Source organism: Frieseomelitta varia, unplaced genomic scaffold (assembly GCF_011392965.1).
Source record: "Frieseomelitta varia isolate USP_RPSP 00005682 unplaced genomic scaffold, Fvar_1.2 scaffold_294, whole genome shotgun sequence".
In the NCBI taxonomy this organism is placed as follows: domain Eukaryota; kingdom Metazoa; phylum Arthropoda; class Insecta; order Hymenoptera; family Apidae; genus Frieseomelitta; species Frieseomelitta varia.
The window spans coordinates 161899-171066 of NW_025110028.1; the positions used below are offsets into that span (position 1 = coordinate 161899).

Genomic DNA, 9168 nt, shown 5'->3' on the forward strand with positions numbered 1-9168 from the left:
GGTACTTTTCGAAAGAAATTGCAAGCAATACTTTCGGATGAATTCGTAGACGATAATATGAGTATATATGGGGAAAGTCGAAATTTTCAATTCCTGAAGACAAAGAGAAAATGTAGGAGTGAAGAAGCTGCGAAAAAATGGAGAAGTATTCGGGCAGTCACAAGTGACTGAAAACTCCGGGATACGCCGCGAATCGACATATTCACCGTGTCTTACGAACTCCGCGCCATTTCGTGTTACATATTAAATATACGTTGTTAACTACGAATATAAGTCTACCAATCTTTCACCTCACATTATCCAACAAATATCCCCAAAAATTAATAAATAGGATATTGAATAATGAATTATTTTGAGCAATGCCTAAATTATCATAATCATATGTCAAAATATATATCATAATATATAAATACATAATAAGCAGAATACATAATTTCCAGAATATCTGGAAATTTTAGAGTTCGATTTTTGAATTGGGTTTTTGATTGAAGATGAATCGTTAAATTTGTATTAAAAATAGAATATTGTAATAAGTGTCGCTAGGTACTCACGGTTTAACCTCTTCTCATTTAGAAGATGTAATTCTTATTGTAATTAAAATTATTTAACAATTGTCGCAATCTTGAAATTGATTGAGCAAATAATCTCGCCGACATATAAGTACGTGGATACGTGACTATTTTCAATAACTGTTGAACACTGTCTCCGATCACATCGTTTAATAGAATGTAATACGGACGTATGTGCGTACGTAATATGTTCTAATGCATATTAATGTACTTAGCATTTATGTTCTCTACTTTTTACTGTTAACTCTAAGAAATGATTATGTAACAAAATGATTATCTTAACTTGTGTTTCATCGTCGTTATTCTAACACTCTGTCTGGAAATACTTCGTCGTATCTGAGTTTCAAGCAAGCAAAAGGAAATGAAATACATACAAGCAATACGTATAATTGCTCGTGAAAATTTGAATACTAAATATTATAATATTATAGTATTATAATATTGTAGTATAGTATAATATTATAATATGTAATAAAGTATCATAGTATATAATATAAGTTCATATAATACATACAGTTATAGACAAAATTGAGTGGACAGGTAATGGAAATAGATATAAATTAAACTTAGTCCAAGTAGTTTATTCTTACGTACTTAAATTTCATATATTATATATCTTTATGTTACATAGATTATTTAGTGAATAATTGAAATTAATATTTACATTTGTATTGAAATAAGATATACTTAAAGAAAAACTTAGCTGATTTTCGAGGGACGAAAATAAGTAGACATGTAATGAAATAATATGAGAAGAATAAAATTAATATTTAGTATGTCCACACTTTGCTTTAATAATTGCTTCTAGACGTCGTGGGATGCTGCTTTATCAGATTTTCAATGTAATTTTTATCGATATTTTCAAATGCTAATTGCAAATTTTTAAAACAATCGTTCTTGTCCTTTCCTTTTTTAATGACATTTCTGAGTCCAATATACTCCATAAATTTTCTATTAGATTCAAGTCCGGACTGGTTGTGCTGGTCGTTACAACAATTTAATATATGAATTCTCAAAAAATTTATTGGTCTTTATAGCAGTATGCTTTGGGTCATTATCCTGCTGCAAAATTTATTCTTCTTCGTGACCCATTTTTAGAACTGCCTCTTCTAAATTTTCGCATATTATTTCAATGTGCTTGTCAGCATTTATTATTCCTTCAATTTGTACCAAACTACCAACTCCATTCCATGAAAAACAGCCTCATGACATTAATGACCCTCCTCCAAATTTGACAGTTGGCGTAATGAATGGCTTTTTGTAGGTTTCATATCTTTTTCTCCACACATAATCCTTTTTTCCTTCATTTGTTGCAATTCAAATTTGCTTTCGACACTCCATATCATTTTTTTTCAGAATGATTTTGGCATATTTACATATTTTTTAGCAAAAGCTAAACGTTTCTTCATATTTGTTTGATTAATGTATGGCTTACATTTGGCTTTACAGTACCTTAATCCCAACTCCCGCAATATGTCGTACTATTTTTGATGATACATTTAATTCTAACGTTTCTACAATATTTCGCGATGCGATTCTCGGATTTTGTCGACATTTAACAATAATTCCTTCGCGGCGATACCACGTTTATGTCCGCTACCACTTAAATTCTCAACGATTTTATTTACTAAATATTTTTTATAAATTTTTTCTACCGCACTTTTGGAAACACCGAAATTTTTTGCTATCACACGGTAACTTAATTAATTGCGACAGTCCGATATAACGAATTTGATTTGAAATTTCTTTTCTTGCTGACATTCCAATATTTCCTTACAAATAATCTACCCTGTACAAAGCCTAGAAAACAACTAAACAGTTAATTTGATACCACAGCGTAAGAATGGAAGCAACACTTCACATTTGTTCACATTGTTTGCCTTGGGGTAACGAAACAAACAAGTGTCCATGTTACGGCGCAGAGCGACGGTGAACGCTAGTTGCTACCCGCTTCGCTGGACTTTCTCTCGTCGTGCCCTTTACAGTCGCCAGAGAGATGTTTTTATTAACGAGAACGAGATGTAGAATAAAATACTTATTTCACTATTCTAAAACTGTTGATTGTAATGAATGTGTTGCGTGTCATGAGTCGGGAGAAGGCATGCTAGCTTTCCTCGTGACTGATGCGAACCCTTCTGACTGACTGCATGTGACAGACTCGAATGGTGTCTGAACTGCGTAAATCTACGTGACTTTTAGAAAATTGTACGAGACTTTCTGACGCCGGCTAAGGCGACTTTTTTTTTTTTTTAATGGGGGTTTAGCATCGCATCGACTACGAGGTCTTTAGCGACGTGTCAAAATTGACTCTTTACAACTGGTCTAGTAGTTGGGTCTCCTTTAGGTAGTTGATAACGTTTTTTTGTCGTTTCTGGCAGGTTAGAGCGGTGTTTTCGTTTAATCCATATTTACCTCTTATGCTTCGGTATTTTCTGCATTCATGTAGTAGGTGCTGGGTGGTGACCTGTAGGCTGCAGGTGTTACAGAAAGGAGGTTCTGTTTTGGTTAGTAGGTATTCGTGTGTGATCTTGGAGTGTCCTATTCGAAGCCTGGTCATAGCTATCCTTTCTTTTCTGCTTAGATTGTTATTTGGTATTTTTTGATAGAAATGGTGTGCTATGTCATGTATTTTGGTTCTATTTGTCGTAGTCCAAATTCTGTTTCATTCTTCTTTTTCCGCTTTGGTCGTTGAAGCTAGAAGGTCTTGGTGTGGGATTGGGATGTTGGTTTCTTTTGTTGATTCTCGATTGTTGATTCTTTGGCTAAGGAGTCGGCTTGTTCGTTTCAGGCTAAGGCGCCTTGTTTCCAAGGCTGGGCTTTGTTTATGTCCTTTCCACATACTGTCTCTCCCCCCAAAGCCAGAAAAAGTGTCCTAAGGTGAGAGTATGTTAGGACATCTGGCAATTCTCGGCAGGGTCGAGGCTTCTTAGAAATAGACTTGGCTGACGCCTCGGAGGGTTCTGTTCTGCGCCAGAACAGTCCACTTATTTTTGTCCCTCGACAATCTGCTAACTTTTCCTTTAAATATATTTTACTTCAACACCAATGCAAATATTAATTTCAATCATTCGCCAAATAATCTATGTACCATAAAGACATATAATATATAAAACTTAAGATAGTAATATGAGTATCACTTTGATTAAACTTAATTCATATCTATTTTCATTACCTGTCCACTCAATTTTGTCCGTAGCTGTATATATACAGGGTAGGGCACTTAAAACAGGTCACCAGAATAACTCGCTTGTTCCCGGAGATAGAAGAAAATGCATTAGACCAAACTTATTTGATACCGAGGGGCACATAATCTGATGTTACTAATTTTTTTATAGGTGCAGGCATCAAGGAGATATGAAGGTCAACTCAGGTTTTTTAAATGGGACGGGATGATTTTTTACTTATTTACATTCAGATAGAGACTTCCGAGACAAATACAATAACCTATTATGAAGGTCATCCGAGGTCATTCAAGGTCAACTGCAAGAGAAAACACATTATCTCAAAGCACTCTTCGAACATTTTATTTACGTTCTCACAGCTAGTGTTCAAAATGTCTACCTTAAACATGGATCGGGAAATTTTTCACCATAAATCAAAACCATTTCCACTTTCTCTGCTATCGTGTAACGCATTTTGGAAAACTGAACACTAAGATTCAATATTACTGTCTCAGTGCGACGGTGATGTTGATTGCTGCCCGCTTTGCTGAGGTTTTCTCGTTCCGCCGTTTATCTCTGTCGGGAAGAATGTCATAGAATTATGGGAAGCGGTACGTGTGTATGGTGAAAAATTTCCCGATCGTAACAGGCCTTCATTTTTTAGACTATGCAACGTTTTAGACCATGTATCCATGTTTAAGGTTGACATTTTAAACACTTGTACTAGCAGTGAGAAACAACATTTTCGAAGAGTGCTTTGAGATAATGCGTTTTTTCTTGCAGTAGACCTTGAGTGACCTCGAATGACCTTCATAATAGGTTATTGTATTCGACTAAGAATTCTCTATCTGAATGTAAATAAGTAAAAAACCATACCGTCCCATTTAAAAAACTTGAGTTGACCTTCATAACTCCTTGATGCCTGCACCTATAAAAAAATTAGTAACACCAGATTATGAGCCCCTCGATATCAAACATGTTTGGTTTAATGCATTTTCTTTTATCTCCGAAAACAAGCGAGTTATTCAGGTGAACTGTTTTAAGTGCTCCACCCTGTATAATACTATATTATATATATATATAATATTATATATACATATAATTATATAGCAATATAGTATTGAAGTATAATATTATAGCAATAATTAAGTATTTACAATTTTCAAATTAGTTCCAAAAATTATCGACAGAATCTTCGTATATGTTTCGTTGAAGTGTTATTTAATTACAATAATTTAAAACTTAAAACATGCGCATTTCGACACCAACAAACTATGGCGTTCATTGTAGTCAAAATTTCTTGCATTTGTGTATGATTAATTGCAAACTTTTATTTTCGATCTCGATTATAAATAAACCTTCCAAAAGTAGAATCATGCATAAAGTATAAGTATACTTGACATCAATACATACATTATATATCATGTTTCATTCTGTATCAAACTAGGGGATGGGGTATTAACGTAGATCGTTCGTGAAAGTGTTTGGAAATTAAATTATCGATGTTTTGAAAAATTGTCGATATTGTGATTCCGTAAAAAAAATCGCACAACAATCAACCTGTTCAGTTTGAAATTTTAAAACTTTACTTTCAAATCTTATTGTTTGTTTTATTCCAAGATACTTTTACAGAGTGTAGCGGGAAAATGAAAACATACCTTCCTCCCCGAAAATGCTATAAATTGTTATAGTATTCATGTAACATTGAAAAATATTTTCTTTATTAGAGATAGATCATGGTTTTAAAAATGGGAGCATTCCCGTTTACGGACGATTCCTCAAAATTTGGTATATAACTTTTTCCCGCCAATTTATTAGACTTTGAGGAACTTATCTGGAGAAAACAAAACATTACAATTTCTTGAATTTTTATCGTCTAATTCTAACATTCGAAGTTGAATAAAATGGGGAAAAATAATTGTACATCAGGTTTTAGAAAATTGAATTCAATTTTAAAAATAATGATAAAACTAATTGTACAAAAAATTTTTTAATATTTTTACATTATGTGGCAATTTGTAGCATTTTCGAGCAGAAAGCTTCGCTTTTTCATCCTTTACATATTGTAAAAAAAATAAAACGGATATCGACTTTTGAAATTAGGGGTTTTAAGTTTTAAAATGAATCTCGGTTGGTTGTTGTACAAATCTTTTCACGAAATTATAACAGATTGAATAACGACAATTCTCGTCGGGAATTTGTCCTATTTCGACAGATTTTTACAACTTTTTAATGTTATACTTTGTAACAGCATTAAAATGAAGCATTTATAGATTTTCTGTTTTACAACATTTTCAGTCTTACTTTTACATATACAGGATATCTTAGATGTTTTCGCAAACTTTTACGATGGTTTTCTATGATGAATTATAAGAAAAAGGTATTAAATGATTTATCAAAAAGTTATAACAAATGTTCAAAATGGTACCGAAATTTCGTGATATAATAGCACGTAAAAATGTTGCTGATATTTTTATACGTTTATACATCCAACTGAGGTGGTAAATTTGGCCGTTGATTGAACAATAGGAACTAAGAACATTATAATTGAAGCTAATAGTATTATAATGTAAATACATATCTATTATTTATATCTATACATAATGTTAAATAACAAATAGGCTTGTTGTAATTTCGAACTTTGTTGTTACAACTTTTTAATAAAGCATTTAAGAAACTGTATGTTGTGCAGAGTGAACTAGTAAATTATTACCACTTCAAATATCTTGTTCGTTTTTGGAGATGTGAAAGAACTTTGTTAAGGATAGATATTCATTATGATTACCATAAGAAACATAATTAGAAAATAATAATTTTTTTGAAAATAGAGGAATTTTAAAGATTCTCTTCATTATTTTTTGATGAAACGACATATTGTTTGATCCATAAATCGATACAACTCCTCATTCTCTCTAAAAAAATATTAACTTAAATATGTACTACTGCTTTAGTAGCTGTACTTAGAGGTAATTTCAGTTTTGTAAAATTTGTGCATGAACGGGAAAATATTTCTTTCTTTCGTACGATAAATTTTGCAAGATATCTCTCAAACTAGCAATTTTTTGACATACATAAGTTTTTACCAATTTCTTTTATAGGGTGTATCGTGTTGTATATCGCTTAATATGAAAATGTATATTAAAACATATGATTTCGTTGAAAAATATGGAGATGAAATTTCTGAAAGTTGTAGAAAATTATTATTGCTATATTAACGACTAGTCTGTACTGAATGACTTTCACTAACAAAGTTTTTGTATATATTCAGAACAATTCAAATCATATATTCAAATTTAAAATGATCATAATTACTGGTCTGTATAATAAATATTTTTTCTTCATGAAACACTAAGGTTCTAAATTAAGATATTTTAATAAAATTTGAAGAAAAATTAATTGATACTAGAACTACAGACGACAAAAGTATAACATTTGTAATCGAGAAATAACCGAGAAGTGCATAGAACAAGAAAATATTTATAATATAACAAGGAACGGAAACTTCTTTTCGTAAATTTTATTAAAAATCACTCGAGTGTCTAAAAATACATTGTCATAAATATAAAAAGTTTCTATGTGAATTTATAAATTTATAGTCAATTGTAGCGTTAAAAACTGAATTAATGATATGGATAGACGTCAGAATTCGATAATGTACAATGATGTTTTTGCTTATAAATTTCAGTGTTATATCTGTTGCTGATTGCTGTCGCTGCAACGGTGACAAACATTATATGACTGTTCTGAAAATTTAGATTAATATATATTTATTTTATTATTTATTATATAAATATTTATTATTATCGAAGTTTGGGCGGTGAGTGGGTTTCTTTCTTTGCATATTATAGGTTATCAGCGAATAAACGAATAAGAATCCCTTGATCGGGTTAGATGGATTTGTCATCACATCATTTATGGCTATGAGAAATAGGCTAACGCTTAGGACTGATCCTTGTGGTATGCCGTTTTCTATGATTCTTGATGAAGAGAGATGATTTGCGATTCTAACTTGGATGGTCCTTGTATGGAGGCAGTTTTTGATGAAGTTGAGGATGTTGTTTTTGATTCTGTGGATTTGTAGGATTTTTGGAATTCGGTATCTCCATACCATATCGTATATCAAGACATGCAGAGGTTAGTGTTATTGGTTGTCAAAGGCTTCCTGTATCTCGGTTTCTAGGTTGATTAAGTGATCGTAGGTGGAATAGAATTGCAGCAAGCCACTTTGGAATTTGGTCGAATTGATCAAATGATGCTTCTCGAAGTACGTAGGCGATGGTTTATTATCTTTTCCATTAGCTTACACGTTGTGTTCGTCAATGAAGTTGGTCGGTAACTATTGGAATCCGTGGGATTTTCATCTGGTTTAAGATACTACATCTACTTAAGGCGTACATTAGTTCATGGGCAGAGATAAGTTCGTTAAGAGATGCTATTGCCTGTGGGTCATTATCGGTATTTGGCAATAATGGTGGTTCGTCCTCGGTTTCTAGTTTGTACTTCTGGAATTTTTTTGAATGGTTGCTGCTGCTAGAGGTTTGCTGGAATGTGGATGCTAGTATTTCTGAAATCCTCGCTGGATTTGTGGTGGGGGCACTACCTTCTTCTTTTAGGGCAGGGATTATGTGGTATGTTTTGTTTCCTTTGATTGACCTGAATTTTTTCCACACTTCTGCGGTTGGGGTGGATGAGTTAAGGGATGAAACATACCTCAACCATGACTGTTTCTTGCTGTCTTTAATGATTTTCCGGGATAATGTTCGGCACTTGTTGAAGTTAATGAGGTTTCCTTGAGATTTACGTTTTTTGTATGGATTTTAGGCGTACTTATAGTTTTTAACCGCTTCAGAACATTGTTCATTCCACCATGAAGTGAGTTTGGATTTTGAGTTGCTTGAGGTAATTTTGGTTTTGGGAATGGCTAAGTCAGCGGCTTCTGTAATGATGTGTATGAAATTGACGAGTGCGGTGTTTATTGAGGCCGGTTGGATCGGGTTTGGTTCAGTATAATAGAAGACAGAAAATGCAACAAACTCGCGGTAAGTTGTCCAATCGGCTTTTTCAAATGTCCACTTAGAGGGTTTGTAGGTGTTACGGCAGTAGCTACGATGGTATGTGATCTTGATCGGGAATTGGTCACTATCAAATAGACTACTTTCCCCATTCCAAGAAATGTTTCGAGCGATTCTCGGGTTGCAGAGTGTTAGGCCAATTGCACTAAGGCGGACGGATGGGGTCGTGAAGTGGGTTGGTTCGTTGGTGTTTAGAAGGTTTAGGTTTGTTTCGTTTATTAATTTCGCTATGGTAGCTCCTCTTGCGTGTGTTTTGTGAGATCCCCATAAAATGTTATGGCTATTGAAGTCTCCCGTGATAATGAATGGTAATTGGCTAAAAATTCGGATAAGTTCAACTTCATCAAAATGTTGGCTGTTAGGCAG

The 9168-nt window shown here is 33.1% G+C and overlaps 1 protein-coding gene across 1 annotated transcript in view; it reads right to left on the reverse strand.

Annotated features, from left to right (window-relative positions):
* Window positions 1-749, reverse strand: part of LOC122529574 (elongation of very long chain fatty acids protein 6-like) — a 4912-nt gene extending 4163 nt beyond the window's left edge. Inside the window, exon 1 of the mRNA XM_043655833.1 lies at window positions 552-749. The gene's annotated coding sequence lies outside the window, so the exon portion shown is untranslated. The remainder of the gene's footprint in view (window positions 1-551) is intronic.
* Window positions 750-9168: the final 8419 nt, after the last annotated feature.